This window comes from Podarcis liolepis (assembly GCF_965112155.1).
Source record: "Podarcis liolepis genome assembly, chromosome: 9".
In the NCBI taxonomy this organism is placed as follows: Eukaryota; Metazoa; Chordata; class Lepidosauria; order Squamata; family Lacertidae; genus Podarcis; species Podarcis liolepis.
Window position 1 is genome coordinate 78,014,066 of NC_139564.1, and position 23,327 is coordinate 78,037,392.

At 44.6% G+C, this 23,327-nt stretch overlaps 1 protein-coding gene across 1 annotated transcript in view; it reads right to left on the reverse strand.

Moving 5' to 3' along the window:
* The window catches only part of LINGO1 (leucine rich repeat and Ig domain containing 1), a 659,586-nt gene that overhangs the window by 435,695 nt on the left and 200,564 nt on the right, over window positions 1-23,327 (reverse strand). The window lies entirely within an intron of this gene.

Consider the following 23,327-nt stretch of genomic DNA (forward strand, 5'->3'; position numbering starts at 1 on the left):
CGCCGTCCCCCGCCTCCTCCCCACCTGCTCCTTCGCCAGCCAGCCAGCCGCGCGCCCTAATCGCCAAGGCACTGCCGGAAATCCCGCGAGAACAGGGGAATCCCGACTGGCCACACCTCCCAGCCAGCCAATCGGCTGGCTGGGGGGCGTGGCTTACCCTATTTAGGGCCGGAGCCACTTTATTTGCATATTCATGAGCTTATTTATTATTCATGAGCTTTCCCGGGCCCCCCCAATATTTTTTCTAAGTCCGCGTCCCTGGAATTGTAGAGTTGGAAGGTACCGGGTCATCTAGTCCAACTGCCTGCAAGGCAGGAATCCCAGCTAAAGCATCCATGACAGATGGCCATCCAACCGCTGCTTAAAAACCTCCATGGAAAGAGAGTCCACCACCTCCTGAGGGAGACTGTTCCACTTTCAAACAACTCTTACTGTCAGAAGGTTCTTTCTAATGTTTAAGTCAGAGTCTCCTTCCTTGTAACTTGAAGCCACGGGTTCATGTCCTATCCTCCAAAGCAAGAGAGAACAAGCTGGCTCCATCTTCCATGTGACAGCCCTTGAGATATTTGAAGAAATCTCCTCTCAATCTCCTCTTTTCCAGGCTAAACATACCCAGCTCCTTCAACTGTTCTTCGTAAGGCTTAGTTTCCAGACCCTTGATCATCTTGGTCACCCTCCTCTGCACACGTTCCAGTTTATCAACATCCTTCTTGAATTGTGGTGCACAGAACTAGACACAGTGTTCCAGGTGTGGTCTGACCAAGGCAGAGGAGAGTGGTACTATGACTTCCCTTGATCTGGACACCAGGCTGCTGTTCTGAACAGAAGTCCAGGATGGAGAACAATGGGCCAAGGGGGGCTGTCTCTGTGATAGTTGTGTGAGTTGGAGAGATGCTGGAAGCTGGAAAAGCAATGGCATGTCTTCTTCTGTGCTGGAACAGAAGCTGTGTTCGGGGCTTCCCTGGAACCATAAAAGGGAGTGGTGGGTGGGGCCAGATAAAAGTGGGCAGAGCAACAGATGTTAATTTTACTTTTGTGTAAAGTAGTTTATATGCACATTCATACCTCCCTCTGTATCCTCCGTCCAGACAATCTGAAGGCATTATCAGACTCCATTATCAAGACATATTTAAGTCATGCAAAGACACTTGAAGTGCCTAGGGCCCCTATCCTATGCAGAGTGGCCTGAGAGGAAGCCCCACTGAAAACAACAGGACTTACAGGCTTGTACTGTAAGTTAGTTACCCTGTGTTGCCATTGACATCAGTGCAACAATTTAACCACAACTTCAGCCCCATTGATTTTGAGGGAGCTAACGGCAAATAAATTAGTATGGCTCCAAACCCCTCTCTCTCTCTTTGTGTGTGTGTGTGTGTGTGTGTGTGTGTGTGTGTGCATACACACACACATAACAATTTAAATTGATATTTATGGGTACTTGGGTACATTTACATTTATCTTCTACAATTCCCACCCCACCCCCTTCAAAAATGGCCCATTTGATCTTTACAGCTCAGTGGCCTTGTTTAAATTGCTGGGTGGTAACAATGCATGAAATACCAGTGCCCCGGTTTGCAAATACCACCGTCCCCATGGTGTGAAATACCAGTTTCTTTAATGTACAAAAGTCATGCATGAAATGTCACCATCTCTAAAGTGCAAAATGCCAGGCGCCAGGAAGTGGCTGGATTTTGGGGTGGCAAAATGCCAGCAATGAGGCATGTAACACCTAATGCCTGGTGTTGGGATCTTAGCAAAGCTTGGCTACAAGGGGGGAACCTGAGCAAGGCAGAGCTAAGCTGTACAAAACGAGTTGGAAGGAAGAAACCTGTCTTGAGATAAGCAGGTTTGGGTCAAGAATGAGTCCAGATGAGAGACTGAATCAGAGCCCCACTGATGCCAACTTGAGTTTCATGTAGTAAAGGTGTGACGTAAATGTGATGAAGGTTTAAAATTCTCTTCCACCAAAAAACCTCCCTGCATGGATATGTGACAGAGGTTGAGGAGGCCAGGGGTTGTGTATTTTTGCATGTAAAGTGCTGGGTGTGTGTTCTTAACTCGAGATCTCCAACAGGCAGACTGCAGCACTTTATCTCTTGCACCTTTCAGACAAGGGCATATGAGTCCAGATTATCCTCTGGTTGCAGGACTGGCCTGACCGCTATCAGCCTGAAATGCTCAGCTGATCTCACCATGATCTCAGATCAGGACCTATATAACCTGGTCCTTTCAAGCCCGCTCTTCAGTTTAAGCAGGCCTTGTCTTGCCTTGCCAATGTTTTGTGCAGCTCTCTCTTTCATGAGTTACAGTAGTTCTTTTTTCACTTGAAAGTTCAGTAATATGGCCCTTGCAGTCCAAAATTCTACTATTTCAGTCCACAGCCTCTCTCTGCATGATGTCTGGAATGGTTGTGATGCCCTTTCCTTTCCTTTCATGTGCGCAGGGATCCTCATGTTAACTCTGTGATGTGGGAAGGAGCCACAATGCAGCTTTCACTGCTGGCAACATGAAAAGCCTCCACCGCTCGATGTCAGCACAAATCCTCCATGCTACCCGCATACAACAAAATAGTCTCCCAAAGCTCAGAGTTGCCAGATAAAGTATTTCTTGACTATGTTGGTGGTGGTTGGTGGGATTGAGTGCATTTATCAATGCTGGCAGAATTAGGGATGAGACAAGGCAGTGCATCATCCCTCTGGCAATTGTCACAAAATACACGAGGTTGCCCAAGACACCCAATTATAGAGCCTGTGATTGAACTTATAATGGGGGGAAACACTGATAAAACACAGCTTAGAGTTTAACAAGATCAGATTAGGAGCCTTGATATATTTATCTCTCAATTTTGACTTTCCGAAGCTCAAGCAATTTGAAAATTTTAAATTTGTTTCAAAAGCCTGCTAATGTGCTATTGACCAAGGAATGCACAATTCATTCCCCTGGGGCATTACCTAGATCCTCCCTCCTTAGGACTCTTCTGCAAAGGACATATGGTGGTTGGTCTTGTTTCGTTAACATTTCTGTGCCCAGTTATGGAAATTCCAGCTCTCTTTGGTGAGACAAGGAAGGTGAAATCTGCAACTGAAGATGCAAGTCATTCCCCACCTCCTGCACTCCTGGAAACTGCTGCTATTTCTCCCAAACACCGAGGTAATGTGAAGTCGGGGGGGGGGGGTTAAGTAAATAAATTGCAAATTGCTACAGTAATGTGGATAAGTGAATTTAAGACGGGGGGGGGGGATAGAAACTCGGAGAAGCAGAATTGGAAGGATTTGTCCACCCCCAGTTTAAAAGAGGCCAATGGGCCCACAGGAGCACCTTGGCAACATCAGGTGAAAGCTGTTGTAAACTGGGACTGCTGTAACTTCAAAATTAATTTCAGAAATTTCTCAGGTTCATGCGGAATTCAGGAGAAGTTGAATTACAGGGGAATCCCCACTTGCATGGGGGTTCCATTCCAGATCTCCATGTAAAAGTCCATTCTTGCCTGCTCTGCCCCCACCCCTTCTCATGTGTTTTGTTTGCGTCACACACAGTGCGAACACGGACGAGTGGGGAGTTGCCTGTAATTTCCTCCTCAAATTTGAAAAGCTTAAGAAGTGTGGGCTTGTGTTGCCAAGATGAAAAATGAGTCAAGAAGAGGACAACAATCTGTGAATATGGGAGAAAGCACAATAAAAGTTACTAATATGGAACCCAAAAGTTCATTTTATTTTACCTTTGTCAGCACTCTGTATGACAATGCTCAGATTGCACCCTCCTTAATTGCATGAAAAAATATCAAAATAATTCCCACCACCTAGATATTTCCCACCCCACAGCCCAGTGTTTATTAAGATTCCATTTCTATTTTAAAAAAATGAAATGCCAGTGCAATATCACACAACTTGGCCCCTTTCTGAGGCAAACTTTGGATCAATCTTTCCTCTCTCTCTCTCTCTCTCTCTCTCTCTCTCTCTCACCCTGTTTTCATTGGTTCCATATTTATGGTATGAACCACAGAATCTTTTATTCCAAACCCTACAGATGGTGTTGTGTGAGGAGGCAGGGGTCCCAGCTTTTGAGAGAGGCTTACTAGGCTGATATAGAGCCAGAGTTGGCTATAGAAAAGAAGGAAGAGAAGAAATCTCATCTGTCCCTCCTTACCTAGCATGGTAAAGAAAAAGTGATTTACAGTGGTACTCGGGTTAAGTACTTAATTCGTTCCGGAATTCCGTTCTTGACCTGAAACTGTTCTTAACCTGAAGCACCACTTTAGCTAATGGGGCCTCCTGCTGCTGCTGCGCTGCCAGAGCATGATTTCTGTTCTCATCCTGAAGCAAAGTTCTTGAAGCTTGACTCATGGATTCCTGACAAGGTTGCTTGAGTAACAGAACTATTGTTTGATGAGTGTGAGTGTACTTTACATCTGTGTGTGGACAGGAGGCACATTATGGTGGTGTTGTAGCTTTATGCAAAGTGCCTCTTCTTTTATGCCTTATATTTGAGAGGGGAGGAATAAACTGTTGTGTTTGTGGAGGGTGTTAATAGTATCTTGCTGCTCTAGGTATCAAAAATTTAAATTGCACACACACTGGCTAGGGAAGACCCGAAACCAACTTTGCCTAGTTATTGTAGGAAAACATGAGATGTATAAGTTCCAGACTAGAATTTAGTGGAACTGGTTGGATAAATCCCACACTGGCTGGTGATCATTGTGTGGAAGGCAGGAGGCCAACAGTAGGTGGCACCAGAGCCAATGACAGGCAGAGCCAATTGGCTCTGGTTTTGGCCCCCTGCTGCTCCCTACTAAAACCAACAAGGGCAACATTGAGGAGGAGGGTGTTGACATCCAGAGCCACCTCCTGGGCTGCTTGTAAGAAAGAAGGCAGGCAAGCAGGCAGCTGAGTGCAGACTGGGATGGGTGGAGAAGTGCCCTCCTTGCCATAATGGACCAGCCCCTGCTGATGAATGCTGCAAATTTGGTTCTGCCTGTGCCCTTGCTCTGGCTCCCTATAATGTCAGCTCTACCAGGAATGCTTGCAAATGAACTGATGGTTAGAAAGGTGACAGAAGTCTTCCACTTCCATGGGCTACTATTTGTTGCCCACCAGAGTTTGGGTTAGGAAGACCCATCAGAGCTGAGCCTTTCAGGTGGGGGCTGGGTTTATGCTCTTTTAGACCCTTCCTGCATCCCCTGCCCTGCTGCAGCTTCACAACTGATGCTCCTATGCCTACCCACCATGCTCAATCCCCAGTGGGCTGTTTGCCCTCTTAGGGTGTTTGCTTTTTTTTTTTTTTTTAAAAAAAGGTAATTCTGCAGACCTGATGGAGCATATACATACTTTCCTCCACAATTCTTGATGGTCTGGTTTTTGGTATAGTTGGCCCTCAGCGTTTGAGTTAGCTCTTAGAATGGTGTGTGTGTGTGTGTGTGTGTGTGTGTGTGTGTGTGTGTTAGAAAGAGGTAGAGAGATGCAAACTAGAGTTGCAAAAAACAGAGACAACACCAGCCACAAAAGAGCGCAATTGCTTCTCGCTTTGGTCATGGGGAATGCGCTGAGACAGGTGATGAATGAGCCCGCCTCTGAGGTCTCCCTGAGGTGTGCACCATTCTGAGCTACCTCAGCTGCTTACTCGTCACCCTACTGGCTTGCATCAGCAACTTCAAGACCAGAGCTCGCTTTTCTTTCAGCTCTCCTGGCAAATGCAAGTCCCTGCCATTGGAGCAAGCAGCATGCTGCACCCCCCCACCCCATAACCGAGTCACCCCTGCCCCTCTCCCTCACTGTGGGAAATAGAACTCAGTGTGGAATAGCTTTAATGCCTTCTAATTCAGCCTCTATTCATCTTAGATTCATCTTAGAATCCATCTTAGATTCTTGCCTTGTCACCACACTCACACACACCATTAATGTATTTAGGACATGACCTGGGGGGATAACAACCAATCTGCTTTCCAGAGAAGGGCAGGTGTGTGATTTCACCAGCCCTCAAGCTATTGCATCAAGTTGGCTCAATTTTTAAAATTTGGAACGTATAATTGGCTTTATTGTTTGTATTACGATGTGGCAAGATTCAATCTGATTTGTTACCAATTGGAATGTTATTTTAAAAAGTTGCCTTGATCACCACCCTCAGTCCTCAACTAGGAACTTTTGGGTGTTTACATCTGTGAACAGAACTATGAATTTTTAAGAAAAAATTCTCAACATCTCCAACAAACTACATTTCTGAGGACTCCTTTGAGGAAGCCATAACAGTTACATTGGGATTAACCTGGTGTGAGTTTGTAGTACGTTTAAGATGCTTGATAGCAGCCACTCACCTTGCTTCAACGTAGGAAGGTGTCTTAAATGGAATTGGGCCATTGGTTCACCTTGCTCAGTATTGTCTACAGGGGCAAGCTGTGGTTCCCCAGGGCTTCAGAATGAAAGTGTCTCCCAGCCCCACCTGGGACCTTCTGCATGCAAAGCAGGTTCTTTGCCACTGAGCCCCTCCTCAAATGTATTAATGAGCTGAATTTAGAACTGGGGGAGGATAGTTTGGAAAGGTTTATCCCACAGTGACACAGATGGGGAACCTTTGGCCCCCAGATGTTGCTTAACTACAACTTCCTCAAGCTTCATCATGTAGTAGTCCAAAACATGGGGAGGAGCATGAAAGGCTCCCACACTGCATTATCAGTTAGATCCAGACCCCACTATCTTGGAGTCAGGTTCGTAATAGTTTCACACACACACCATCCCTTGGAAATTATTTGTTTTATATTTAATACACGCCTGTGTATGTTTGGGGATATCATTTCCTGTGAAGGGAGTAAGGGATTTTGTGGCTTCCTTGGCCTCCTAAATTATATGAGGAGACAGAGGTAACTCCCAGTCCCATGCTCTCCATTCAGGCACTCCTGAATATTCAGAGAAACATAATATCCAGTTGGAAGGCCAGTAAAACTCAGACATGATCCATGAGGCTCTGTGTGTAATTGTTATTCCATAATATCCATTCCTGCTCCACCTATGCTGCATCTTCCAGGTTCCCCCACCCTCCATCAGATTTTGACAGTGAGCAATATAAAAATCAGCCGTGCCAATTAATTGCAGGCTTTGCTTTGATGTCTCACTCTTATAAATCTTGGTGGTGAGGTCAAAAGAGGAGACTGACACAAGACAGAGGGAAAAGCGAGAGTGAGAATAAGAGAAGGAAGGAGAGTGTGGGCAAGACTTCCGGGTTAGCGCCTCCGGCAATGGCGGATTTCCTCTGATCGGGAGGAATCCGCTCTGTGGAAATCAGGGTCTGGACCACTACGGTGAGGCGGAGACCCACTAAAAACCACAGGCGGGAGAAGCCTGTGGACGTGGGATTCGGCTGGCACCTTTTGTGCCTCCCCTACTCGCGGGGAAACCCAGTTTCGGGGATCCGGAGCGACGTGGGGTGAGCGGCGCGGTGCTTCGAATCGACTGCTTCTTTCACGGAGTGAAGCCGCATTGCTGTTGCCGGAGAGCGCTGACTTTTTCCTGTGGACAATTGGACTCTAAACAACTACCCGTGAGTAGAACGGAAAATTGGATCTCTAAACTTCTTAATTTGGCATAGAAACGGGAAGGTTTCAAACAGGAAGTCCGCCTTCCTCTTTTGTAAATAGATTGAAGCAAAGACATCGCAAGCTAAAGCCTGGAAAGTCTTTTGTAAAGGATTAAATCTCCATCGGTTAAAATTACTAAACCCCCCTTGGAAGCAGGAGAAGAGGGGGGAAATTCTAGATCATTTAAGCCTGCAGGAGAGAGAGTGAAGAAAGATAAATCACCACCATTTCAAACCTGGGAATGGGCTGCCAGTAAGATTGACGGTTTGGGAAAGTTCATTGACTGTGAATAAAACGTATGTTGACAGATAGTTAAATAAGAGAAATATATTGTTTCCATTGTTTCCTTTTGCACTTAAAAAGGAGCAAAAAAAGTAACTGAAAATCGAAACTAACTCTGTCGCTGGATCTGTGTTTAAAAGGATGGATACAAATAGAAATTGTTTCCCCTAGAGGGAGCTTTTGAAACTGTTGCAGGAGTGGAGCTGGGGAATTTTCCAGTTGCAGAGATTAAAGAGCGTGAGAATCAGAGTCTGACCTTGGACAAGAATGTTGACAGAAGAAGCCTTAGTGATTGCATTTTGCAAGACAAGTGCTTTATTGGAACAGCTTCATGAGAAGACGGATGCGATGATTATTAAAATTGACAATTTGGGACAAAAATTGACTGAGTTGGGACAAAAAGGGAATACCTATACAGAAATTACTCAGGAAATGACCCAGGAATCTGTTTTGACATGGCAAGCTGTGGAGAAGACGAAGAAGAAAGTTGTTGTTGAACCTCAAGTAACTCAAGTGGAGAGAGCCCCAGCCTCACAGAGGCAATTTGATGAACATAAGCTGTTGTCCTTTATGATCGAATCTAGAGAAAAAATTTGGCATTGTCTCCAGACACACCCTTTCAGAGCTCAAGACAGGGCTGCACCCATCTGCTGGCTGGCAGAGAGTCTTTCCTTAATGGCTTCCAATCGCTTTCTTTATGGCTCTGCATCCTCCCTTTGTCATCTTTTAATGGTCCATCACCTCAGGCAATTACCCAACACAGGAATTTGGTTGGACATGCTAAATCCAGTGTCTGGCAGCCCATCTTAATGCTCCATTAAATTCTATTAAATTCTACTAAATCCATGAATTATGGGTGCTTTGCACCCACAGACTCTGGCACCCAAACTCATAGCATTGTACTAAAACCAAGAAGGGGGTAACAATACATTAAAACACCCCACCCACTTCAAAAAGGACAAAGGCCGTTAAAGACCAAAGGCCTGTTTATAGAGGCCTAAAGATATGTAAGAAAGGTGCCAGGCAAGCCGCCCTGGAAAGAGCATTCCACAAATGGGGAGCCACCACAGAAAAGGCATGTTCTCCTGTTGCCACCCTCCGGAGCTCTTCTGTAGGAGGCACACAAAGAAGGGCCTCAGGTGATGGTTGCAGACTCTGAGTAGGTTCATATGGGGAGACACGGTCCTTGAGGTATTGCAGCCCTGAGCCATTTCTACATCATTCCATTTTATTAGTTTCTCTGTGATGCTTCCCCATGGTGTGTGCCATCATGGCTATGCTCTGCTTCTGCAGATAAAGGCTGGCAATGCTTCTGAGTAGCAGTTGCAGGAAACCCCAGGAGGAGGGGAGAGGGCACTGGTGCTTGGATTCTGCATGCTGGTTTCCCATTTGGGCATGTGGTTGGCCACTCTGAGAACAGGAGGCTGCACAAGATGGGCCACTGGTCTGATCCAGCAGCAAGCTCTCTTTTGTTCTTACGACTACCTGAAAGCTTTGCAGGTGCAAAGAGTTTTGGAAGCTGGATCGTATCTATAACTGATAACATCTGGAGGGTCTCAGCTTCCCCAGTCTGCTTTCCTCAGGGCTGCCTTGTTCCTGATAATTTCCTGCTGGATTTCATCCTCCATCACACAGGCAGGTCTGCTGTAGCCCATCAGCCCATCCGCCCATCCGCCCTGCTTGCGGAAGCTTGCCTTCCCCTTACTGTTAAAATAAATCCCTGAATCCCTGCTGTCAGTACATTCCAGTGCCCTTTGCTGCCAGTGGAGAGGTTGCCATGCCTACTTTATTTTCCTTAGAACCCCAAATGCATCGTTTTCAACATTTGTTCACATTAAAATCCGCCTACTGCTTCCTGGACTGTTCCCCAAAGGCTGGGGGAGGGAAGGGAGAGATCGAGAAAAAACAAAGCAGCAGAGAGAACGAGAGGGAGAGACTGAACAGAGTGATAGCGAGATTAGAGGAGGGCAGGGAGCTGGCCCACATGATACAGCTGAATTTGCTAACAGAAATCATATGATAAGAGAAGCAAAGCTGTGGCAAAGACTGGGGAAAGTGAAAGCTGACAGCAAGCCCTTCCCCGGAGATGCTGTCTTCCAGGGCAGTCTTTGCCCAGCCTGGCAAAGGCTTATGAGGTGCTTAGCAGTGGGAATGTCCTAAGCAACAGCCAGCCACTGGGAGCAAAGGATGCACGTTCAAAATCAGTAAAAAATGAACGTAAGAGTACCAAATCTACATTGCAGTGCAATGTGGAGGTAGAGGTGCACTTGCAGGCTGATGTTTCTATACAGTCTTCAGGTGCTTCCAGATTGTGTAGGTTTAGCTTTGTGCATTAAAGTGAATTCAAACACTCTGTTTCCCCAGCACAAAAAATAACATATATTTTTTTTAAAAAAAAGACGTCTTGCATTTTGAAAAGTGATGGGGAAATGCATTGAAAAGTGTAGGATGAACGAATGTTTAATGGGAATCATACAGTCATAGAATTGTAAAGTTGGAAGGGACCCCAAGGGTCATCTAGTCCATCCCCCTCCAATGCAGGAATATAAATGATAGGAAGCCAGGATCAATGCAGGATAATGTTCCTTATCATACAGCTATAAGCAGAATGAATGCTCAGCATAATTTAACCATCATGTCAACTTTCTGCAAGCAAATCAGGAGGGATGCTGAACAAACAGGTCATGTGGAGAAGCCCTTTGGAACAAAATATGCTTGGCCTGGAGAAGAGGAGGTTAAGGGGTGATATGATAGCCATGTTCAAATATATAAAAGGATGTCACATAGAGGAGGGAGAAAGGTTGTTTTCTGCTGCTCCAGAGAAGCGGACACGGAGCAATGGATCCAAACTACAAGAAAGAAGATTCCACCTAAACATTAGGAAGAACTTCCTGACAGTAAGAGCTGTTCGACAGTGGAATTTGCTGCCAAGGAGTGTGGTGGAGTCTCCTACTTTGGAGGTCTTTAAGCAGAGGCTTGACAACCATATGTCAGGAGTGCTCTGATGGTGTTTCCTGCTTGGCAGGGGGTTGGACTCGATGGCCCTTGTGGTCTCTTCCAACTCTTATGATTCTATGATTCTATGTTTTGCCTGGGAGTGAAGATGTTTGAATCCTTTCAGTTAAAGCTCACAGCTGGAATGGTAGCAGAAATGAGATTGCCCAAGGTTTAGATAGGCAGGGATACTTTCTACAGAAATTTGTTCCCCGGACCTAAGAAAACAGAACAGGAAGGAGAATCCTTTTGATAGATATACGCAGCCAAATTCAGCTGCTTCTTATTTCACATTTGCAGACTCAAACACACCTGACCTCAGTTCAGTACACACACCCTTCCGACACCAGGTTTCTGCCTCATTTTCAGTCTGGCCCTGGGTCTCAGAGGCACCAAAGAGCAAACAAAGTCTGGAGAAAGGCATTAATCCTCATTAACAGAGGAAGAAACCCTGGCATGGATGCTGTTTTAATTAAACCACATGCATAGCTGGAGCACGCTGTGAAATCTTTAACAAGACTGGTGTGAATAAAAATGCCCCCTTCAATAAACACCCAGGCAATCTGTTATCTCCTCATTAGGGGCATCTTTGAGGATACACATTTGTAAGCTATGAGCCAGCAGACACAATAAAATAAATTAAGCTGGATAGTAAGAGTATGTAGCCTATATCACCAGCATCAGCTAAAATCCCCTTTTCACTCTGCCTTGCTGCAAGGATGGAAATTCTAGAAATCTGCACTAATTTTGCAGTTCCCAGTGGAATATGAAAGCATATGGGAAATCTCAGTTTTCTCGTCCTCTAAAAACAAGAGAGTTCTAGTCCTGATTGTGCTGAGAATAACTGGACAATGTCCTTGAGGAACCCAATTATGTATTGTAATGTTATTCTATAGGCCATAAAATAAAAACTTCTGGACTGATCACCTTCGCTCCCATTTTGTCTTTCCTACCAAGCCCATACCTTTCACATACTGCTTTTCTGTCTCTCCAATGGATTAATCCAGCATTTGCCAGATGTTCAGAACTTCCAGAGCTTCAGACTTCGAGCATCCTTTGAAGGTATCACAAGAAATACTTCCAGGAGGACTGTATTTACATGAAACTTACAGGAAACTTACCAGCTAGATTATTTCAAACCTTTTTGGACTATAAATGTGCTGGTCAATTAGTAGGAACTCCTGGTGATCTAAATTAGAACTCCAGTTTACCCTACTGAGTCACAGTGAATGGACCTCATCTGCACCTCCTGGGTCTAGGACCTTGACTAACATATGGACCTAAACTTAAATTACCGTATTTACTCACTTTTCTGCTTCTTGGATGTACTAAATTAGTTCTCAGCTTTTTAAAAAAAAATCAAAATCTGTTCAGAAAATGTGGATTTTGGAAGATAGAAAAAAGAAAATTATATGTGAAATTTAATGCAGATCTTAAATATACTGCAGGTTAATGCATAAATTGGTAAGGAGGTACTTATGAACACATAGGAAAGTGAAATGGACCAGAAATAGACTAATTTTTCCATCTGCATTGCTAAATAACACCTTTGCACATGTCCTTTGTGTATTTAAAGGGTTATAGAGGATTTTACAAATCAGGGACTGCTAGTGACTATTGTGAGAGAGGCATTGCTTTTCCTTCTTTGCCTCTATTTCTTTTTTTCAATTTTGTTTGTGTGTGTGTTATTCACTGATAAACTTCACAAGTGCATGTCAGAGGTTAGTCACACTCATATAACTGAAAGGAACCTCAAAAGACAACTAGCCCAAATCCTTGCAAGAATGAAGATTTTCTTCTGCATTATCCTCCCTCCAACTTGGTGCCATCCAGAAGTTTGGGGTGACAACTCCCCTCATCTCTGGGCTGGGCATGATGTGTTGGGAAAAGTTGTCCAAAATATCTGAAGATCACCTGGTTGGGTCAGGGGGCCCTAGATCCACGATGTCCCTTTCACAAGTTACTTCAAACTTGCATTGCTTAGAACAATTTGAGGGATTCATAGCGGGCATCTCAGAAAACATTGACTCTCAAGCCTAGGCTTCAAATACCAAGTTTATAAACACATGTTGAAAACATGCATTCATCTTCATTAACTAAAACAAGATATTATTTCCAGTGTGCAGGGGCGCAGTTTATTATTGTGATAACATACATGATGCAATCTATCATGCCTAGAGCATGATGGATGGATGTCTAGAGCTATATATAAGAATTGCATAAACACACAAGGAGTGACTTGATGTACACTTACACCAGTAAAGTAGGCTGCAGTTTTCATTCTCGGAGGGTGCTTCTAACTTGCAGTTTAGGGCGTGAAGGCTCTCATATGAGTGACTGACACACACACACACACACACACATATTCCCTTTGACAACAATAATGGAAACATAGCATCTGAGACCGTTTCCATGAAAAGCTGACATTCTGCCACTGGAGCACATTCCTTCCATACCTCTTTGTCTCAGGAGGGGCCAAGAGGAGTCCCAGCGCCTTGGGGCCAGTAAAGGACAAATCTGCCAATTTCACTTTCTCATTTTATCACTCTTAAGTTCCACTCTCCACACCAGTTTGCAACTCTTTTTTCAGAAAAACAAAACAAAACAAAAATCAAGTCTTCATGAAAACACAGCAGCATTTTAGTGTGATTTTTTTTTCCTAATGCACAATCCTTTTATGTAATTTTGCTGAACATACACATTTTTATGCCAGTGTTGCCCTGGTATATGCACGTTTGCACTGGAGAACTGCATTGTGAAATTCAGGCGATGCAGATTTTGACAGCTATGTTTTGGTTTGTAAATTATTTTGGAAAGGACCAACTAGGTAGATTCGCCTTTAAAGGTGAACTGAATCAATTTCTGCCACATTCCTACTTGGATCTGAAGCTAAGCCTGCCCCCCTGTATCTGCTCTCTGTATCTGCTCTCTCCTTGGAGTGGGCTTCACTTTTGCTGACTCCTGACTTGTATCCAGTATTGATCTGCATCCAGACATAGCTGCCATGCCTCAGAGTGGCCTTGGAAATTAGCCAAGCAATTTAAAGAAACAAAGCAATACAGACAATAGCTAAGTTTACTTCTTGATCCAATCTCCACTGAATAAGCCACCTTCACCCCCATGGAAGGCCCCTCTGCACTGCCAATGTTTTGCGGGTGGCAATAGGGGGAAGCTTGTAACCTCCTATTTTCCTACCATGGCTCACATTATGACACCCCACCCACACCAATTTATTTCCTTTATTTTAAAAAAGGTGTGCCCTGCCCTTCAGTTTAAAAACTCCCAGGGCAGCAAACATCAAAAGCAACAGAATGCACAGTAGTAAAATTCAGTGTAATTAAAAAAACCACACAAAATCCATTGGTGAATGCTCTTCTCTGCCTTCTGAATGTCTCGTGCATTCATTGTGCAGGGAACCTGTTCTCCACTGACTGAAAATCCAAGAGGTGGTTAAAGATGCAGTCCTGGCATCCCGTCCCAAGCCCACAATTATCCCACCAAATATAATCATCAGTTCAAAATAGACCTCAGCAACTGGTGTGCATGAAGGCTCTGACACCTTACAGTGCGTATCTTACTTGGAATTAAGTCCTATTAAGTTCACAGGGTCTTCCTCTCAAGGTCAGCATGAATAGCAGGGATGGGGGAAATCAGGTCTGTGGGGGGCGGGACTGGGGCTCTCCCACAGACCACACCCTCCTTGAGTGCTTTTGCCAGGCTGGAATGTGTCCTTGAATGAACTATGAGTTTGACTCTTGCTTGCCTGGAGGGAGGCTGAGGAGATGTCTGGTGCCTGTGGGTGTCTATGTAACATGGCCACATTCAAGTGCCGGGGGCTTTCTCCACTGGTGGGATGCAGCCACTAAAGGTTTGCCCCCAAGGGAATGTGGTCCTTGGGTTTCAAAAGGTTCCCAACTCCTAAAGGACAGTTGATGGGCAGGATTTGAGGTCTCACATTGTCTTAGGAATTCATCTCTCCTTTTTTATGGAAAGGGAGGGGTTGATATTCATGGGGGAAAGTCAGGCTTCTTCCTAGTTGCTGAGTAGAAAGTTTCTAAGTACAGGGAGCTTTTGAGTTCTTTCCTACATGGCTAGCACATGGTGGCATCTTGACAGAACTGACAGAATTGCAAACCAGTGCCCTCTGCAGCAGGGCTCATTCTCTTGCCATCTGCTCCAAATCGGAAAAGGACCCCTCAGGAGAAGCCCCAAATGGGCTCTGGGGAGAAAACAACACCACACCACCACCAAACCCTCTAAGCATTTGCACATAGGTTTATTATTAACAAGTTATTATTGCGAAGTTCCCTTGTGTAATCTTTTTTCTTTTTTGATGTTGTTGCTGATTTCTTGTTGTTTGATTTTGTGGTGTTTAGTGTCACTGGCTTTGGCCGCAATAAAACTTGAAAAACTTGACTTAACAATGATTAGCAATAAACAGAATAATAATAGTGGTAACTAAGCAGATGGCTGGGAGCAAAAGCCCAGGTGTGCACAGGAATCCGTTCCCTCCTGCTACACTGCAGCTTTGTAGCACCATAAGATCTGAGCATTCAAGACCTCCTGTGCCTCATTTCCTAAGCAGGCCTGTTACTTGACCTTGGACCGAGCACACCTGAAAGGATTCTGACATTAATGTATCAGCGAGAGCAAAACTGATTGGCTCACCGATGGTTATGTGGTCCACCACAAGGAGCCAGCCATTCTCTGCTCATAGCAAGGGCCCCACATTCAGGCCACGCAGCTGTAGAGAAGATGCTGCCACTTCCAGCAATAGTCTTGATTGCCCATTTGCCATTTTCAAACCAGGGAGGCACAGCAACTGAACTTCTGCTCCCAATTGCTGCTCTTGCCAACAACCACAAGGAGAGCAATAGACAGCTAAACACTTAAAGGCTGTTGTGGAGCTGTGCAAATAAAACATTATGGTTACAGCTGCTGACGTTTGTGTGAACTACGGTTGCAATCCAGGCCAAGCAAAGTGTCTTATTTTTTAAAGCCCCGTAGATTCCAACAAGAGAGATCTGAGTAGATTCTTACAATTCAAATACTGAAAGCAACAAGGTTTTAAATGTTTTGCTTGGGCTGCACAATGAGACCATCTAATCAGTTCCAAACGGGCTTAGCAAAGAAATGGGTCCATTCAACATGAAGTTTGCCACCAGGGTTTGGCAGCCTATGTGGGCGAACGGTTGCTGTGCTAATGCTATTTTGGCAAGTGAGGAGATGAGGGATGATACACAGGATATTCTTATTATTAATTAAATGTCTGCCTCTCAATGGAGCCCAAGGCAGCATAAGGGGGGGGGGAGCAATTAAAAATATAGAAAAGTAAAAATACATTAAACACATTAAAAGCAATGAAAAAACTTTTTAAAACTACCACATATATGTAAGTAGTTTTAATTCTATCAGTGTTTAACTGTTGTTTAATTGTTGTTTTTACTATGATTTTAGTGGTTCTTAATTTTGTTTGTAAGCTGCCTGGAGTTCCATCAGGGAAAAGGCAGTGCATAAATAAATATCATCTTCATCTTCATCACACGCTCTCACTACTAATGATTTCAAGGTTGCCAGAAACCGTATGTTTTAGCCATCAAATGCCTGGCTGCACAACAATGTTTTAAGCTGCTTCTGAATGAAAGGGAAAGCAGCCATGATAGGGCAAGCTGCAAGGCGTGCAATCAAGAAGATCCAGGGTCTGGGAACCAAGCCTTATGAGGAGCGGTTGAAGGAGCTGGGGATGCGTAGCCTCGAAAAGAGGAGACTGAGAAGAGATATGAGAGCCATTTTCAAATAACGTAAGGGATGCCACATGGAAGATGGAGCCAGCTTGTTTTCTATTGCTCTCTAGGACAGGACTCGACCCCAAGGAAGGAGATTCTGACTAAAACAGAAAAGGTTTAACTGGGAGGTTCTACTGAAGTGGAAAAAAAGCAAGAAGAGTTCTCTGAACCCCTATATGGGTTAATAATTCATTGTTATTGTTCTCTGGCAGCTTCAATATTCTGATTAACTTTAGATCACATGGGAGGCTACTGAATTGCAAATTCAACATCTTGGAAAGGTGGTGGCTCTTTGCTCCCAGGCTTTGTGGGAGTGTAAATGGCTCCCCAGGAGAGGCAAAAAGGTCAGGTAAAGGTAAAGGAACCCTGGATGGTTAAGTCCAGTCAAAGGCGACTGCGGGTTGCTTTCAGGCCAAGGGAGCTGGGGTTTGTCCTCAGACAGCTTTTCTGGATCATGTGGCCAGCATGACTAAACTGCTTCTGGCACAACAGGACGTTATGACAAGTGCTGGAGTGCATGGAAATGCTGTTTACCTTCCCACTGCAGTGGTACCTATTTATCTACTTGTACTGGTATGCTTTTAAACTGCCAGGTTGGCAGAAGCTGGGACAGTGGAATGGGAGCTCACCCCATCATGGGGATTCAAACCACCGACCTTCCAATCGGCAAGCCCAAGAGGCTCAGTGGTTTAGACCATAGCACCACCCTTCTTGAGGTGAACACGGCCTCAGGCTGTAATAGAGGCTGGAATGGGGGAGAGACAGAGTTCTCATCTCAATCCTGTTTAAAGTTGTTTTTAAGAAGATGCTGAGCCTATGCCTGGACAGCTGCGGAGCAAGCTGATTGGGCGCCTGGGACCTCATGCGTGCCCTGCGCCCAGGGGTGGGGCCAGCCGGAGCAGGATGCTCTGTGGGGCCTCCAAGGAGTCTGCCTGCCTCCTCCCACTCAGCTGCCCTACAGCTGAGGGGGAGGCAGTGGGCGGACCATTTGGGTAGCATGGAGCCTGCGGGTGCCCAAGCCACTGCGTCACTCCCAGGCACCGCAGTGAGTGCCGCCCGACATTTTGTCACCCCCCTCAGTGGTGACACCCAGGGCAGCCCTCCCCCACTGCACCCCCTTCCTCTGCCCCTGTGCATGGATAAGCCTATGTTTTATGGAATTATTTGGATGCATCTTTGATGCTTTTGTTCTGTTTTGAAGAAAGTTCTGCAAGTAAAGTTTTGAATAATATCTAATGGATCTGGACAATGTTTCATTCCAAAAGGAGTCAGTTTTTGTGCATCCAGTTGCTTCAAGCTGGACCATATTAATATCTGTAATACTAGTGCCATGGTAGTTAACTGCTGCCTAAAGATAATATTTCAATAAAATATTTTATCTCCCTCCCCAAAAAAGCAACAACCAAAGCCTCATTTTCAGTCTATGCATCTTTATTAGCTTCTCAGTATTATATTGCTAGTTTGTTTTTACAAGAAGGTACCAGTATTGCAATGCTTATTATTAGGATTTTTTAACAGCATTTATAGAGTGTTTTATCATTAGATGTGAAACCCCAGACCTGACAGTGGAAACAGCCAAGCAGCATCAAGGCTCCCTCGCTTCATCTGCATGTTGCAATTTTATTGGTCATAATATTATGAGAAGCAAATATGATGGATTGTCTCATTTTACTAGGAGGTATTTATCGGTGCCTGTATTTCCCAAGGAAATCTAATGGAAGTTGAGGGAGAGGAGTGTATTTTGCATCTTTCCTGTTCTCTTTAAATTACCACTGCAGGGCACAAAGCATATGTAAAAAGCAGAGCGGGGGGAGGTGCTGTTCTGAGTTCTTACTCACAATGACAGGGGAAGGTATGAAAACAGAGTGGGTTGGATATTTTAAATTTAATTTCATATGTTCAAGTACTCTCTCCCTCTCCTGGCACAATCCATCTGGAAGTTCTAGGCAAGCCTCCTTTTGATGGGATTCTGAGTTCAAGTCTACATGTGGCAGATGAGAAGTCCGGAAGTGTGTCAGCGTGCTGTGATTACGAGGGCATCTTCCTGCTTCCAGGTCTATTGGAGAACCACATGTTGGACATAACGTTTGTGTAGGGACTACTGCTATAAAAGCCATCACACGTGATCACTAGCCCACACAGAGAACCTCACAGAGAACCACACAGAGAGAGCCAGTGTGTGTCACTCAGCCACAAAGCTAATTGAGTGGTCTTGGGCCAGTCATTGCCTCTCAGCCTGACTTATGTCACAGGCTTGTTGTGGTGATTAAATGAAGAGGGAAGAACCATATATGCCACCTTGAGCTCCTTGGAGGAAAAGGGGGGATATAATGCATAAATAAATAAATAAACCAACCTTCCCTTTCAGGCCTACATGCCTTGAGCTTTGCAAAGTTTGCTTGTGTAATGTCCAGCACTTGGGTGTTCATTTAGCCAGGTGAGGAGGACACACATATCTCACAGGTGGGGGGGGGGGCATTCCAGAATCCCCTGTCACTTGTAGAGCCTCATCTGAACAGTTGCTAAGTTGAACAGCACATCTGGCAACATTTCACATCGAAAATGAGAGAAGCCAGGAAATGCCTCCCCTGTTCATAGCAAATAAATATATCATTCAAAATGCCCATGGTGAAATTCACGTAGAAGAACAATAGCAAATTTGTGGCCCTACAAACGTTGTTGGACTCCAACTCCCATTAACCTCATGCAGCATGGCTGCTGGCCATGGATCATGGGATTTGCTCCCACAAGAGTGGATTGCTAAAAAAGAGGGTGAGACAAATTCTTCCTCTTCTTCCTCCTCCTCCTCCTCCTCCTCCTCCTCTTCTTCTTCTTCTTCTTCTTCTTCTTCTTCGGGCTCCCCATAACAGGCATCTGTTAGCTACAGGACACTCTGCTAGATGGGCCCTTGGCCTAATACAGCAGGACTCTTTTTCAGTTATTGTATTTATATTAAATGAAAATCTGCCTTTATTCCCTTATGGGGGACACAAGGGCCCTTATAGAGTCCTTTGCAGGTTCTCCATCGGTGAGAGAAAATAACAGAGGCCAACCAGAGAATATTGAGAAGCAAAGCAGCTAGTAAGCCTGATCTTTATTGAACTGTTGCAACAGGGTGCCCCCTTCACACACAGGAGAAGGAAGAGGACCCAGAACAAAGATGTGTCCACCCTTATATAGACATTTTAAATTGCCTGCCTTGGAGTCCAAGACCACCCCCAGAAACATCATACCTACATCACAGCTCAGGACCGCCACCCCCAGATATATCATACCTACATCACAGCAAATTTGTGGCCCTACAGATGTTGTTGCCGATCTACAACAGAGTAGGCACATGAAGAAGGGCCCTACAGATGTTGTTGGCGATCTACAACAGAGCAGGTACATGAAGAAGGGCCCTACAGATGTTGTTGGCGGTCTACAACAGAAATCTGAGTGGGTTGTTTACCTCCTGTCTGGCAGGTTACCTGTTAATGCTTACTTGATTGGAATCCCTGGGGAGCCTGGCCAGTCTTTTGTAATGACAAATACTTAGTTCCTGAGCCAGTTCACAGGCTCACCCTATTCACACACAGACATACCCTGAAGACAGGATTTGTGAACAAAAAGACAATGGGGAGGCTCCCCCACCTCCTCCCTCCTTGCAGAGAAAACATTTGAAAATGGTTTCAGGACGGTCCTCCTGTGCTGCTCCAGACATGTGGGCCACACATCTATGTATGCACTTGGTTGATACATTTATGAACATTTCTTATATATATATATAATATATATTATAGGTCCTGGGCCCTAAGGAAGTTAGATTAGCCTCAACCAGAGCCAGTTCCTTCTCAACACTGGCTCCGGCCTGGTGGAACACTCTGTCTCATGAGACCAGGGCCCTGCGGGATCTGATTTCTTTCCGCAGGGCCTGTAAGACAGAGTTGTTCCATCTGGCCTTTGGCTTAGAATCAGTTTGATTCCCTCCCCCTCTTTCTTTTTCCTTTCTCCTCCTGTGAAGAGGCTGCATCCTAATGTTTTAATGTTGTATCTTAATATTTTAAATTGTAATTTAATCAACTTGTTTTTATTATTGGTTGTTAGCCACCCTGAGCCCAGTCTTGGCTGGGGAGGGTGGGGTATAAATAAATAAATAAATTAATAATAATAATAATAATAATAATAATAATAATAATAATAATAGACCTTTTTTTTATTTCATATTACTACTACTACTATTAAAACTTCTATGTTGCTGTTCATCCAAGGATCAAAGGGCAGTTTACATACAAGAACAATACAAGAACAATACCCCCACCCCACCTTAAAGGCCATAGATTGTTCAATTAGCCAAATGCACATGAGAAGAGGAATGTTTTTGCAGGCCACCTGAAGATGTGTAACGAAGGCACAAAGTGAGCCTCCCTGGGGAGAGCATTCTGCAAGTGGGGAGCCACCACAAAAAAAGACCCATTCTCAATTTGGATCATCTGGGCCTCTTGCAGAGCAGGCACATGAAGAAGGGCCTCATATGATGATCACAGGGTCTGGGTCAGTTCATATGGGGAGATATGGTTCTTGAGATATTGCAGTCCTGAGCCATTGGAGGAAACAGTGGTGTATGTGACAAATATGGGGTAGAGGAGAAATCAATGCCTTCCATCACTAATCCAGACTAGAACTCTGCTTTCTTTGTAGCCCCATGAAACAGTTACTCTTTGCCACCTGCACAGCTGTTCAGCTTCCAGTTTTTTTGTCCATCAGAGAGTGAAAGACGCATGCCACCATTGAGTGCCACTCCTAGAAATTCTGCCACTCCAAGAACAGTCATGACTGACTCTAAAAATGAAAATCCTCCAGTCTGTGTGCCTGACAGAATGAAGTTGTGTGACTATCGGGAATTGTGCACAGGGGACTATATGTTACAAAAGATGTCCCACTGTTATAAGAATTTTAAGGTCATATATATAAAAAAGATAAATGTTCATAACTGCATATATAAACCACATGTCTGAAACCCACAGAAAAAGTCCTGGAACCATTTTGTCCCCCCCAAATTGACCTCAAATATTTCTCTGCAAGGTCAAAGGAAAATGGAAAAGCCTCCCCATTGTCTTTTTGTTCACAAATCCTGTCTTAAGAGTAAGTCTGTGTATGAATAGGGTGAGCCTGTGACCTGGCTCAGGAACTAAGTATTTATCATTAGAAAAGACTGGTCAGGCTCCTTAGGTAATCCAATCAAGTGACCATTAACAGGTAACCTGCCAGACAGGAGATAAATAACGCACTCAGATTTCTGTTGTAGACCGCCTTTTCTGTGATGTAGGTATGATGTTTGTGGGGGGTAGTCTTGTGCTACACCCCTTTTGTGATGTATGTATGATGTATGGAGGGGTGGTCTTGAGCTCCAGGGCAGGGAATTTCAAAATGTCTATATAAGGCACACCTTTGTTCTGGGTCCTCCTCCTCTCTCCTGCGTGTGGGGGAGCACCCTGTTGCAAAAGCTTTAATACAGATCAGGCTTACTAGCTGCTTTGCTTCTCAATATTCTCTGGTTGACCTCTGTTATTTTCTCCTGCCGATAGGGAACTCATGTAAGGACTCTATACGGGTTCTTGGATACCCCATAAGGGAAAAAGGGCAGATTTTGTTTACAACACCACCCCACCTGAAATCGAATGTTTTCAATAAGAAGAAGTAGAGTGTGTGGGTAAAGGACAATAAAATAACAGGATACAGCATCTCAAAAACAAGGGTTTGTTTTTCTTAAAAGCACTGCTAACAGTCCTTATCCAAAAGAGGATAACAAAACAAAGAGATGAACATTCAGATGGATGTCAAATCACTCAGCACATTCTAAACGATGCAGAGATGCATCTGCTTGAAAACAAAAAAGCCCTGTTGAAGTATTGTAGAATCAAAGAACTGTAGAGCTGGCAGGGACCCCAACCGCCATCTAGTCAACCGCCCCGCCCTACATGCAGGAATCATAACTAAAGAACCCCTGACAGTTGGCCATTGAACCAGTCTTTAAAAACTTGCAACAACCAAAAGTCAACAGCCTTCTGAAGTAGCCTGTTCTAGCTCTTACCATAACAAACTTCTCCCTGATGTTTCGTTAGCATCTCCTTTCTTGTCACTTGAATCCATCAGTTTGGGTCCTGTCCTCTGGAGCAGCAGAAAACAAGCTTGCTCCATCTTCCATGTGGCAGCCCTTGAGACAGTTGAAGGTGGCTATCATAACTCTCTCCTCTTTTCCAAGCTAAACATGCCAAACTCCCTCAATCATTTCTCATGAGGTTACTTTCCAGAGCCTCATTCAGCCAGTGTGAAGTGTTGGACTAGGACCTGGGAGACCAGGGTTCAAATCTTCACTCAACCATGAAGCTCACTGGGTGACCTTGGGGAGCCTAACCTACTTCACAGGGTTGTTGTGAGGATAAAATGGGAAGGAGGTGAACTATGAAGGAAAGATGGAATACAAATGCAATAAATAATAAATCTTGGTTGCCCTCTCTGGACTCCAGGTGTGGTCTGACCCTTGATCTGGACTCTTGTTAAGCTTGTGGTTCAATAATGCTCCTAGATCCTTTTACCAATCAAGTCACAGGCTCTCCAACATATAGGAGACAGATTAGGGTTGATCAGAGATAACTTCCTTGGCATCAAATGCCGTTCATGTGTTATTTCCCATGTCAGCTTTCTAAAAGTGGAGGATG